At 43.4% G+C, this 14,297-nt stretch overlaps 1 protein-coding gene across 1 annotated transcript in view; it reads left to right on the top strand.

Annotated features, from left to right (window-relative positions):
* The window catches only part of BACH2 (BTB domain and CNC homolog 2), a 351,072-nt gene that overhangs the window by 61,176 nt on the left and 275,599 nt on the right, over nt 1-14,297 (top strand). Inside the window, 1 exon segment of the mRNA XM_040428770.1 lies at nt 3,534-3,655. The gene's annotated coding sequence lies outside the window, so the exon portion shown is untranslated.

The raw sequence follows: 14,297 nt of genomic DNA, 5'->3' as shown, positions 1-14,297 counted from the left end.
TGAGGTTGCAGCTCTGAAATATGGCCAAACTGGTGGCAAGTGGCATCTTGGCAGCTGCACGCTTGACTTTTCTCAGTTCATGGGCAGTTATTTTGCGCCTTGGTTTTTCCACACGCTTCTTGCGACCCTGTTGACTATTTTGAATGAAACGCTTGATTGTTCGATGATCACACTTCAGAAGCTTTGCAATTTTAAGAGTGCTGCATCCCTCTGCAAGATATCTCACTATTTTTGACTTTTCTGAGCCTGTCAAGTCCTTCTTTTGACCCATTTTGCCAAAGCAAAGGAAGTTGCCTAATTATGCACACCTAATATAGGGTGTTGATGTCATTAGACCACACCCCTTCTCATTACAGAGATGCACATCACCTAATATGCTTAATTGGTAGTAGGCTTTCGAGCCTATACAGCTTGGAGTAAGACAAGATGCATAAAGAGGATGATGTGGTCAAAATACTCATTTGCCTAATAATTCTGCACGCAGTGTATATATATATATATATATATATATATATATATATATATATATATATATATATAAGGTTAGTCAGCACATCCCAATGCGCAGGTGCACGCTGCAATGGCTAAAAACATAGAGAAAAAAAGAGACAATGCAACAACACTCTGCATACCAGATAAAGTACAATAATGCCATAGTCAGAAAAAATATTATAGTGCTAATGCTACGCTTATTTATGAAGTGAGGTGCTTGGCAAATGCATTTTGTACGAAACCTTCTGAGCCCGTCTGCCCGTTGTCAAGGCGATCTCTGTAAGACTGGTCCTAACACTAAACCTGTTATGCTCCATAATGGCCGCCATAAAGTTCAGGAAGTGTTGGATCCACATGCATGCTGGGTCCACTCTGCCTTTTACCATTTTTGGTGCCATAATGGCCTCCATTACTCTTTCTTTTTTTTTTCTCTGTGTTTTTAGCCATGGCAGCTCGCACTTGCGCATTGGGACATGCTGACTAACCCCCTTTTTTTTGCAAATTTACAGTGCTGGAGATGTGGCACTCCAGCGAGTCGAGCACTCCTGATTAGCCTGTCTGCCCCATAGGCTTTATTCACCCAAACAGCAACGTTTCAGTCCTGTTTAAACTTTCCTATGGAGTGGTATACAGGTTAGCGATCCACGTACTCCATAAGCCACCTCCGCTTACACCATGGATATCAATCACTGTGATTATCTATTTAGGACTCTTGCACACAAACGTTTTTTTTTCCGTTTACTTTCTGTTTTTTTGCATTCCGTATACGGACTGTTTACGGAACCATTCATTTCAATGGATCTGCAAAAAAACGGAACGTACTCCGTATGCCTTACGTTTCCGTTTTTCCATTCCGTTCAAAGATAGATCATGTCCTATTATGGTCTGCATAACGGACAAGGATAGTACTGTTCTATCAGGGGCCAGCTGTTCCATTCTGCAAAAAACTTTATGCACACAGATTTTTAAAAAAAAAATATATTATTTAAAACAATGGTGGAATTGTGTTTGTTTGTTTCTTCACTAAAAATGTTTTTCAAAAATTATACAATAGATGACAGGTACTGTACACTGGTGGCATTAAAAATACCACTTGTCCCAGAAAAAAAAAACCCTCATACAGCTGCGAATTCAGAAAATAAAGTCATGGCTTTTGAAATGCAAAGATAAAAAATTAAGAACATTGCTGCGTTCTTAATTATTAAACTAGGCGTCCCTAAGGGGTTAAAATAAACTATATATAGTGTGTGTATATATATATATATATATATATACCTGACTTGAGAAAGGTTCTGTGAGAGAACTGAAACGTCAATTTTCTGACGTGTGAATAAACTGCACATTTATTACTTCAAGGAGTGCTGCGGATTTTCATTTATTTATTTATTTTTATATATATATAATATAATATGTGTGTGTGTGTATGTATATATATATATATATATATATATATATATATATATATATATATATATATATATGAGAGAGAATCTATAAGGAGATATATATAGTGTCTAAAGACGTATATATATTATTTTGAGAAAAGACTTGTGTTCAAATACTTTTTGGAAATTGTAAAACACAAAACCGGGGTATGAAAATAATTTCTAGCTACGATTTGGTAATATTGGATCTAATTGAAGAAACTCACTCAAACGTTTATCTTTGCACAGCCACCTACGCACAGTAATTTTCAGAATTTTGTGTTGGATTTGTGTTAACATACTGGATTCCATGGCAACTGCTACCTGCTCTGTAGACGGCAGTACACATTGGCATGCACGGTAAAAAGCTCTGGTGACTATAGTGGGCTATGTAAGACATTGTCACAAAACTATAAAAAGTAGACAAAGTGTTTGTACAAATTTACAAGAAGTGACAAGTATTACATAATGTCAGCATCACCTCTGTTCTACCTACCTGCAACAATGTGTATGATTTTACCAGCAAAGTGTTGTGGTGGGAATTATGGACGTGTGGTATCCACAATCAGAATAAGCCTCATGCACACGACAGTTGTTTTTTGTGTCCGCTAAAAAAACCGGATGAGGCATCTGTTTTTTTTGGGGAATCCGTTTTTTTCCACAGATCCCTTGTAATAAATGCCTATCCTTGTCCGCAAATGTAAAAAAAATAGGACATGCACAATTTTTTTTGCTGGAGGGAAAGACGGACAACGGACGCGGAACACAAATGGATGAACTATCAGCATTTTTTGCTGACCCATTGAAATGAATGGGTCCTCATCCTATCCGCAAAAAAAACGGAACTGAGGCCAAGAAAAACAACTGACGTGTGCATGAGGCCTAAGACTAATTTCATATTAGTGTTTTTTGCGAATCTGTCATGGATCTGCAAAAACTCTTCCGTTACCATAATACAACCACATGCATCCGGTTGTATTATCTCTAATAAAAAAATTAAAAAATATGACGGATCCGTCATGAACACTATTGAAAGTCAATGGGGGACGGATCCGTTTTCTATTGTGTTAGAGAAAATGGATATGTCATCATTGACTTACATTGTGTGCCAGGATTGATCCGTCTTGCTCCACATCCCAGGACGGACATAAAAACGCTGCTTGCAGCCTTATTTTGTCTGCGATGGAGACGCAACCAAAGGGAACGGAATGCATTTTGGTGCACCCTGTTTCGTTCAGTTGAGTTTTTTCCCCATTGACAATGAATAGGGACAAAACTGAAGCGTTTTCTTCCACTAGTGAGATCCTATGACTGATCTCAATAGCGGAATTGAGAACACTAATGTGAAAGTACATATTCTGATCTATAAGCATTTCTGATCAAGATGAGATCCCAAAGAGGAGCCTCTCCAGAGGCAGAGAGGGAAGAGGTACTGGACTGTGCATATTCCAGCAGTTACACTCAGGTGGTGTAGACTTGAAACCCAGATCACCAAAATGCATGTAAATGAAATGTTGTAAAACATACCAGGCATAAGAATATAGATAAATTAGGGATTAGAAATGTCATTGTAAATTAGAAATGTAAATGTCTTTTTTGTTGTTGTTGTGTTCATAGGTCATGTGAGTTGTTAAAGTGACATCTGGATGACGACTTCACCAGGAAAGATTAAAGATCACGATCGACAAGCACTACTGATATAGTGTACTATTAAATGACTGCTTTTGGACGAGCTTCAGGTAAGGAAATTTAGACTTTGGTATAATATTGATGGAGATATCGGTTAAAAGACAAGTTCTAGAAGCTGATGTCAGCATGGTAGCGGTGTGTAGTACATGTTTTCTTGCTAGCGGACATATGCCCGATGCACTAGAGGTGCTTGTATAGTAATGTAGACTGTAGTTATTGAAATCTACATAACTGATCCCTTCCAGTGCTCTGTGTAGAGCATATCGAATCTGGAATGGCAGTGGTGAAATGAGGTTCACCCATGACACCTTCACCAGCCATTCTTGTCTATGAAGGAAGCACTGTTCCATTGTGGAAAATATCATTTACAAATAGAATTTATTTAAATATGCACTTTTATACAGCTTTTGTAGAAAAAACTGTACATGTTTCTCATACGTTATTTGCCACCCATTAACTGTTACAGGGAGCGTCATGCTCACCGGAGCTTTGGCGAGCGCTGTAGGCTCCCGGCAGTTTTCTAAACACAGTGCCGAACGTCGTATTGCAGCTCAGCCCTATGAGAAAAAGTACTGAAAAAAACGCCACACTTAGATCATGCTACGTTTTTAGAAAAATAAAATAAAAAATAATCCAAAATACACTCCAAAACTGAAGGGCAAAAAGTGAATTAAAATGTCTGTAAAACTGCACTGTTAGTGGTGCATTTTATAGTTCGCTGTTGGGTTTCTGTACACATCTGTGCACTGTGTTTTTTTTATATTTTTTTCAAGCAAAGGGGAAAAAGGCTGCCCAAAAATAGCCAGTTTTTCCTAAAGAAGCCCTTGTTCTGCTTGCGGCTAGTGTCCTAAGGTTATGTAAAAGCAGCATACTTTTCTTGGCACGTCTTTTTTTTTAGTTAGTATGCTATTTTTTTTTTTTTTTAGAATGTACAGGCAACGCATATTATATCATAGCAAGTATATAGTTGACGTGACCTAGGAATGGCCACATTAGCACAACTCTAAGTGATGTGCTGCAGATTCCTCTGGGCTGCTGGTGGCTCAGTGGTTGGTGACTCAGATATTGAACATAACTGCTGTGACTCAGGCTTCAGCAATGTACTGTATGCTGTGGCATTCTTTCCCCTGCCATAGCCTCCCATTAAAAGCGCACAGGCACCGGAGGAAAGCAGCTTTCCTCATGGGGGCTGTGAGTTTGGTTTTGTTAATTATTTGCAATTGCTTTTATTAGGATCCGTTTCAGTTGCTCTTGGGCATGAAACAAAACCCCGTGCGCCTGCTGCAGTTTAATTACTGAGGTGTGCTATTCCGGGCAAGTGCCTTTTTGTTTGCTCAGAATGTAACATTGTTTTACTGACTTGCCACATCTGCTGCTGTTTTGAAGAACACCCCTTACCGCTATAGAAGGAGTAAGTGTCTGCGTACCTTGAAGTGATCAAGGAAATGAGAAACTGAAGGGGAAAAAAAATGGCGCTGGTTTGTAAACTGATTTGTCAATGCAGTGCTTGTCACTGATCATGACCTCAGCAACTTGTCCTATCGTGCCCTGCATTGCTCATTAGTCTTATGTGCAGCACATGACACGTGGAGCGATCCGTGAATGATTGCTTCCCTCTTCCTCTCCTTGTCATTTGGATCACAGGAAGTTGACTGCATCAAGATGGAGGCATTTTGCAAGCAATGGGACCAGAAGTGCTGCACTATGACATATTCTGTGCAGATAGACATAGAAAAGTGTATTGCAGCGCAAAATAAAGTGCTGGTATGAAATAAGATGCTGTTATTTTATTTTGCGGACAGAATAGTCTTAAAACCTCTTTATCTGTTAGACTGTCTGTGGCATGTCTGTACAGGATAAGTGGAAATTTTGGATTCATGGATGCCAGAGTAAAGAAGCTTTATAGCAAACCGCATTGCATCTTTCTCGTGCTGCATAGTTTAGGATCCACAAATGGAGTCTTACTTTGGTTTGAGAAACAGAGTGCCTAGTTCACTGCTGTAACAAGTGGTCAGGCATCTTGTGTGCAAGCTAGTTATCCACCCAGCTATGAGGGCGCATCCACACAGGGCGTAAAATACCTTGGAAAAAGGCAGAAAAACCACTGCGAAAACAGTGACAAAAAGCATGAATTGGGCTACTTTCACACCTGCGCTTTCCCTTTCCGCTATTGGGATGGGTTATAGGGTCTCAGTAGCGGGGGGGAAAACACTTTAGTTTTGTCCCCATTCATTGTCAATGGGGAAGAAACTGAACTGAAGGGAACGGAGTGCACCAGAATGCGTTCCGTTTCATTGCGTTCCCATGACTCACACAAAAGTGCAGCAAGCAGCGTTTTTGAGTGCGTCCTGGGATGCAAAGCAAGACGGATCTGTCATGACTCACAATGTAAGTCAATGGAGACAGATCAGTTTTCTCTGACACAAATGAACACGATCCGTCCCCCATTTACTTACAATGGTTTTAGTAACGGATCCGCCATGGCTATTTTAGAGATCTGTTGGTAACCGTGTCATCAGTGCTGACTACAAATGTGACATAGAGAAAAATATAAAGAAAGAGGACTTTTATACCCACACATATGTAGTAGAAATATCATATGATATGAGCACACTATGCATAGTAAAACGTCTACAGATGTGTGGCCCGCCCGGTCTGTGTGCATGTAGAGCATTTATCTCTGAGCCAGATGCAGTGTCTCCTCGCCTGCCGTTTTGTGTAGTTCTCTTCCCCGCAGAACTTCTATTTGCCTCATTGTTGAAATTCTCTGTGTTTAGCTATGAAGCTGATGTAATTTTATAGTGAATGTGCTTTTTCCACTTTCATGGGGAGTTTTTTTTTTTTTCTCAATGTGAAGCAAGTGTCAAGGGCGCCACAGCAACTCTTGCCTGTGCCAAGAATGCGCCTATTTTTAAACACTGGGGATCAAATATCAGCAAGGCTGGTTACAAATCCTTATCTGAGTGTACGAGGAAGCCCTCCGCTGTGCAGTCTACAAATGGGAATGCCTCTACTTGTCTTGTTTACACTGCCGCTCTGCATTCTTCAGTAATTATAGTAATGGAAGCTGAGGGAAAAGGGGGACGGGAGGACAGGATGCTATATGAGGTAAAGTTTGCTTTGAAAGTTGGTGAATGAAAAGGAACTCTGTCTGGGAAAGTAGTCTAAAAGAAGGAAGGGAGGGAGGGAGTTTCATCCACACAGGGAAATACTCTGTGCTTTACATCTATTTCACTGCATAGGAACCAGATGGCCTGCTGGAACACCCGCTCTGAAAGTAGAGAAGCCAAACATATGGCTGATGGTCGAGAGAGGCATTTCTTAGTGCTTCACATTACAGACTGTTATGTCATTGCCAAGCTGAGTGCTTAATACCCACTGTGGTCACCAGGCATACACTTTCACAAATGACTTAGCTCTTTGTTGGCGAGGAACAAGTTGACATCATCGGTTAGTCTTTCTAAATCGTCCCTTTTCTTTCCTGTGTTGCAGCAGAGGAGGGGAGAGGTAGTTAATTATCCTATTGTGTTTTATTTGCATTCATTCCCGGTCTGTTCGTTTACTACGACAGGGCCCTACTGATGTACGTGGCATTAGGAGACGTTGTTTCGGGAGATCTGGGCAGCCCCAAGGCCTATGTTATCTACGGAACTGCTGAGCTCATTCATCTCTTTTTCACGGCCGTTTCCTTTTATTTTCAGCCAAATCTGTCAAGCCTGACAGGCGAGTAATTTGAGCCAGAGAAAGGGCAGAGCTCCAGGTCCTTTCCACAAAGCAATTCTTCTCCTCCCCTCCTGGGAAGGCTCTGAACTTGGCTTGCTTTATGCAGATGGATTTGTTGAGTCATGTGTGATCATTTACACAAAAGTATATGGTGACTGCACAGTAAGTCAGCGGCGACCACCAAATTAATAGAAATGTTTTTGTATTTTGGTGATTAGTATCTAGCTCATAAATTCTTTAACATTCTATCAGCAAAAATAAATAAAATAAAATAAAATTAAAATACAGCATATTTATATGTATAGACACCGCAAGGATGAATAGGCATAAAACTGCAAGTTCCTGATTTCTTTGCGTCTGTTAGCAGCTAAGGCTACTTTCACACTCGCGTTTGGTGCGGATCCGTCATGGATCTGCACAAACGCTTCAGTTCAGATAATACAACCGCATGCATCCGTTTGTATTATCTGTAACATAGACAAAACGGATCATCTTAAACACCATTGAAATTCAATGGGGGACGGATCCGTTTTCTATTGTACCATATTGTGTCAGTGAAAACGGATCCGTCCCCATTGACTTACATTGTGTGCCAGGTCGGATCTGTTTGCCTCCACATTGTCAGACGGACACCAAAACGCTGCAAGCAGCGTTTTGGTGTCCGCCTCCAGACCGGAATGGAGGCGGAACGGAGGCAAACTGATGCATTCTGAATGGATCCTTATCCATTCAGAATGCATTAGGGCAAATCTGATCCGTTTTGGACTGCTTATGAGAGCTCTGAACGGATCTCGCAAACGGAAACCAAAACGCCAGTGTGAAAGTAGCCTTATATACAAGGTTCAGTCTGAGGATCCGACAGTCATCAGCTGAGCTATGTGTTTTAACTCCTTCTACAGCACTGAACTTATTTTTATAGTAAATATGCTCGAGTGGTTTAGTTTAATCTCTTTGTCCTGGAACCTCTACGGAGAGAGTCAATCCCCTCTGAGATCCTTGGGCCTCATGCTTTGGTGGCTTGCTGTGTGATTTAGATTTTTTTTTTGCTATGAAGATCAGATGACCAGCAGTGTTTTCTTCTGCTGCTCTGAGGCTGAAGAAAATATGACATAATTAAACTTACATGAAAATTATCCCTTCAAGAACCAGACAGAAGAATGTGGTGCAAATTCTTTCTTGAATAAGGTAATGTCTATTTCACAGAAAGAGGTGGGGTCAATATGGTGAGCTAACTCAACACATCTATAAAAGGGAAAGAGAGAAAGCAAGGATCTTTCTCTAACATGATGATGTGTACAATAAAGCTGCCCGAGCTTGTGTCTGCCTGCGTTGCAGCTATTTTTTTCCCTTGTCAGAGACGGACCTTGTATTTTGGAGATGAGTTATATCAGTGTTGTCTGTTACAGTAGGAAGATGCAACTAATAAATCAAGGTACATTATGTGAAATAATAGACATGTTTTTCTATTAGTGTAACATATTTTGGCTCCTTTTAAAGGAGTTATCCCATGGTTATTTTAAATCATGGAAATCAGACATAGTACATGAGCATACCTTTCTAACAAAGCTAGAACCAGCCCTGTACCTCACATGGATCCAGAGATCTCCCCATTCATTGCTCTGCTAGATTTATATCAAGCTGACAGCTCAAGGGGAGTGTCATTTCTGCTGCAGCTAAGGGGCGTGTCCATGCTCTTCCTATCACAGCTCAGGAGGCAGTTGAAGGATGAAACTGAGCATGTGCGGCCATCTCAGTGAGCAGGTCAAAGAAAGAAGAAAAAGAACAAAGAGCAGATGGTACTATACAGATACATTTTATTGAATAACTCATTTGCTATGCTAAATTTTTAATTACATACAATCACAAAGGGTTTTAAATCCAAATGCTGGTTTGAAAACTAGATTTTTTTTCGTGGGACAACCCCTTTAAGTAGCATTTTACAGTGTTGGCAGTGTGTAATTGTCGAGTAAATGAACAGTTGAGTAACTTTAGTTTTTCGTTCTTGCTGCTGGAACCTACAGTTTAAAACTATTCTGTATGTACTTCAGATGTCCTATGCACATCATGGATTCAGTATCCTGTTCTTATATGAAATAAGTTATATCCACTCCGTAGTTGATAACTACCACATAAGTAAGGGTCTGCCCGCATATATAGTCAGAACTGCACTTTTGAAAATCTTTTTAAATATGACATATCAAAGCTCTTGAACTGTGGCATTCTGAGTGCTGAGACCCCCAATTACTAAAATGAGGTGGTTGAAGTGCTCAGCTGAGCGCTGTCTCTCTTCCCTGCTGAGTACTGGCTCTACTTAGTCTTTGTGTGGTTAACATCTGACCCATGGTGGTCAGAGATAACAGTGCAGGACACCAGAGGATCAGCAAAAATCTAGTCAGGGATAGGTGAGGTCAGGGCAAGAGGAGTATATGCTTAACAGTAAATGGCTCAAGGTCGGGACAGGCAGCGTTGGTGGTCAATATGAGGTCAGGCATAGGTTACACGGGCAGACAACAATATAGCACACCTTCACTGGAACAAACAAGCTAAGAAACCTATTTCTCAGGCACCCTTCTATTTGGTAAGGTGCCTTAAGTACCCACAGATAACCAGTCATTCGCTGGTGTGTACTAGAGTGCACGTGCTGGCCCTTCACGAGCCGGGAGGAGTGTGTGCGCTCCCTGTGGGCTGAGGAGAGGCTGAACTGGCAAACAGGCCACAGACTGTGTGGATGTACGACGCTACCCAGCTGGCCCGACTTGATTTGGAAGAGGATGAGAGTGGGAGGGCATCCACACCGTCAGGAGGCAGAGGACGGATGAGCGGAGCAGTGGTGACCTCAAGCCACTGCTGGAACACCATGAAAATCATTGCATTGCATTTTTTATTTCTGAAAATTGCAGCCACGGCATCTGAGGCAGCTTCCCTAAAATGCTGCTCTCCCGGGGCTCGAATAGCTCCCCTATGCAGCAAAAATTGTTAAAAAGGTCACACACACTCCAAAAATAATGTCAGTAAAAACTCAAAATTTGACAGCAAAAGGCCTCATGCACACGACCGTTGTGTGCACCCGTGGCCGTTGTTCCGTTTTCCGTGATTTTCTGCGGACCCATTGACTTTAAATGGGTCAGTTGAAAACTCGGAAATTGCATCGGTTGTCATCCGCCTCCGTGATCCATGTATCCTGTCCGTCAAAAAAATATGACCTGTCCTATTTTTTTGACTGACAACGGTTCACGGACCCATTCAAGTCAATGGGTCCATAAAAAAACACGGATGCACACAAGATTGCCATCCGTGTCCGTAGGCTACTTTCATACAGACGGATCCGAAGATCCGTCTGCATAAAAGCTTTTTCAGAGCTGAGTTTTCACTTCGTAAAAACTCAAATCCGACAGTATATTCTAACACAGAGGCGTTCCCATGGTGATGGGGACGCTTCTAGTTAGAATATACTACGAACTGTGTACATGACTGCCCTCTGCTGCCTGGCAGCACCCGATCTCTTACAGGGGGCTGTGATCCGCACAATTAACCCCTCAGGTGCCGCACCTGAAGGGGTTAATTGTGCGTATCATAGCCCCCTGTAAGAGATCAGGGGCTGCCAGGCAGCAGGGGGCAGACCCCCTCCCTCCCCAGTTTTAATTTCATTGGTGGCCAGTGCGCCCCCCCCTCTATTGTATTAATATCATTGGTATCCAGTGTGCGCCCCCCCCTCCCTCCCTTTATTGTATTATCATTGGTAGCGAGTGTGCGGCCCTCCCTCCCTCTATTGTATTATCATACATTGGTCATTGGTGGCAGCGGAGAGTTCCGATCGGAGTCCCAGTTTAATCGCTGGGGCTCCGATCGGTAACCATGGCAACCAGGACGCTACTGCAGTCCTGGTTGTCATGGTTACTTAGCAATATTAGAAGCATCATACTTACCTGCTGCGTTGTCTGTCTGTCTGTCTGCCGGGAGCTCCTCCTACTGGTAAGTGACAGATCTTTTTTTTTTTTTGGAACTAGTTATTTGTATTTTATTGCTCTTTTTATGCTTTTTGTAGTATAGTCTTAACTATGTTACTTTAATTACAGCAGATTTTTTGACACCTTTTAACCCCTTCCTTTTTTTTATTTTTTTTTATCTTTATTTTTATTTTAGAAATCATAATATTAATACATGAACCAATATTAGTCACATCGGTGTACATAGTATGACAATCATGAACATCATTATAAACAAATTCTACACATCATCCTAAATTCACACCTGAGATAATAGGAAATCTAAGTATCTCGCCCCCCCCGTTGGCTGTTGTCCACTCTGTTGAATCAAGTATAAAATAATATCAATATTAAATATATTAAAGAGGACCTTTTCACCCGAATAAAGTATGTAAACTGACTATATAGACGTGTAGAGCGGCGCCCAGGGATCCCCCTGCACTTACTGTTATCCCCAGGCGCCGCTCCGTTCTCCGGTTATAGCCTCCGGTATGTTCGTAGTTAGGCTCCACCCAGGGAAACCTGCCGCGGTCTTCTTTTCCTATGCTGTAGCGCTGGCTGAGCGCTGCGATTGGCCAGCGCTACAGCATAGGAGAAAGAGACGCCTGCAGGTTCCCCTGGGTGGAGCCTAACTACGAACATACCGGAGGCTATAACCGGAGAACGGAGCGGTGCCCGGGGATAAGGCCTCATGCACACGACCGTTGTGTGCACCCGTGGCCGTTGTGCCGTTTTCCGTTTTTTTCCGCGGACCCATTGACTTTCAATGGGTCCGTGGAAAAATCGGAAAATGCACCGTTTTGCAGCCGCATCCGTGATCCGTGTTTCCTGGCCGTGAAAAAAATAGGACCTGTCCTATTTTTTTCACGGCCAACGGTTCACGGACCCATTCAAGTCAATGGGTCCGTGAAAGAACACGGATGCACACAAGATTGGCATCCGTGTCCGTGATCCGTGGCCGTAGGTTAGTTTTTATACAGACGGATCCGAAGATCCGTCTGCATAAAAGCTTTTTCAAAGCTGAGTTTCCACTTCGTGAAAACTCAGAACCGACAGTATATTCTAACACAGAAGCGTTCCCATGGTGATGGGGACGCTTCTAGTTAGAATACACTACAAACTGTGTACAAGACTGCCCCCTGCTGCCTGGCAGCACCCGATCTCTTACAGGGGGCCGTGATCAGCACAATTAACCCCTTCAGGTGCGGCACCTGAAGGGGTTAATTGTGCTGATCACGGCCCCCTGTAAAAGATCAGGGCTGCCAGGCAGCAGGGGGCAGACCCTCCCCCCCCTCCCCAGTTTGAATATCATTGGTGGCCAGTGCGGCCCCCCCCCCCTATTGTAATAATAGGTTGGTGGCCAGTGCGGCCCCCCCCCCCCCTCCCTCTATTGTAATAATTTGTTGGTGGCATAGTGTGCGCCCCCCCCCCTCCTCCCTCCCTCTATTGTAATAATTCGTTGGTGGCCAGTGTGCGGCCTCCCATCTCCCCCCCCCCCATCATTGGTGGCAGCGGAGTTCCGATCGGAGTCCCAGTTTAATCGCTGGGGCTCCGATCGGTAACCATGGCAACCAGGACGATACTACAGTCCTGGTTGCCATGGTTACTTAGCAATAGTACAATAGTAGAAGATTCATACTTACCGGCTGCTACGATGTTCGTGTCCGGCCGGGAGCTCCACCTACTGTTAAGTGACAGGTCTGTGCGGCGCATTGCTAAATGAACTGTCACTTACCAGTAGGAGGAGCTCCCGGCCGGACACAGACATCGCAGCTCCCAGGTAAGTATGAATCTTTTACTATTGTACTGTTGCTAGTAACCCGCTGCCACCAATGATCGGGGGGGGGGGGGGGGGGGTAGATGGGAGGCCGCACACTGGCCACCAATGTTGTTAATGCTATAGAGGGAGGGGGGGCCAATGGGGGGCGCCACCAACGATTTATTACAATAGAGGGAGGAAGGGGGGGGGCGCACACTGTGCCACCAACGAATTATTACAATAGAGGGAGGAAGGGGGGAGGGCCGCACTGGCCACCAATGATATTCAAACTGGGGAGGGGGGGGGGGTCTGCCCCCTGCTGCCTGGCAGCCCTGATCTCTTACAGGGGGATATGATGGTACAATTAACCCCTTCAGGTGCGGCACCTGAGGGGTTAATTGTGCTGATCACGGCCCCCTGTAAGAGATCGGATGCTGCTAGGCAGCAGGGGGCGTGCATGTACACAGTTTGTAGTATATTCTAACTAGAAGCGTCCCCATCACCATGGGAACGCCTCTGTGTTAGAATATACTGTCGGAAATGAGGTTTCACGATCTAACTCATATCCGACAGTATATTCTAACATAGAGGCGTTTCCATGGTGATGGGGACGCTTCAAGTTAAAATATACCATCGGATTGGAGAAAACTCTGATCCGATGGTATAAAAGGGACTCCAGACTTTACATTGAAAGTCAATGGGGACGGATCCGTTTGAAATGGCACCATATTGTGTCAACGTCAAACGGATCCGTCCCCATTGACTTGCATTGTAATTCAGGACGGATCCGTTTGGCTCCGCAAGGGCCAGGCGGACACCAAAACGACTTTTTTTTCATGTCCGTGGATCCTCCAAAAATCAAGGAAGATCCACGGACGAAAAAACGGTCACGGATCACGGGAAAACGTAACCCCGTTTTGCGGACCGCAAAAAAATACGGTCGTGTGCATGAGGCCTAACAGTAAGTGCAGGGGGATCCCTGGGCGCCGCTCTACACGTCTATATAGTCAGTTTACATACTTTATTCGGGTGAAAGGTCTTCTTTAAATATAGCTACGTAGTTCTGCGTGCAACTCTCCGTTTCCTTTCAATATCCTCATATATTCTAATTTGTTGAAGGTATGAACCCCACTCCCTTGTCGAGGGTGGGGAGACAGAACCCCAATACTTGATCAATATAGCTTTAGCCACCATCAATCCCCTCATCCAAGTCTGTCTGACCTG

The sequence above is a fragment of the Bufo bufo genome, chromosome 4 (assembly GCF_905171765.1).
Source record: "Bufo bufo chromosome 4, aBufBuf1.1, whole genome shotgun sequence".
NCBI classification, from domain to species: Eukaryota; Metazoa; Chordata; class Amphibia; order Anura; family Bufonidae; genus Bufo; species Bufo bufo.
The sequence above is the reverse complement of the archived record's forward strand: the minus strand, read 5'-3'. Positions and strand labels throughout refer to the sequence as shown.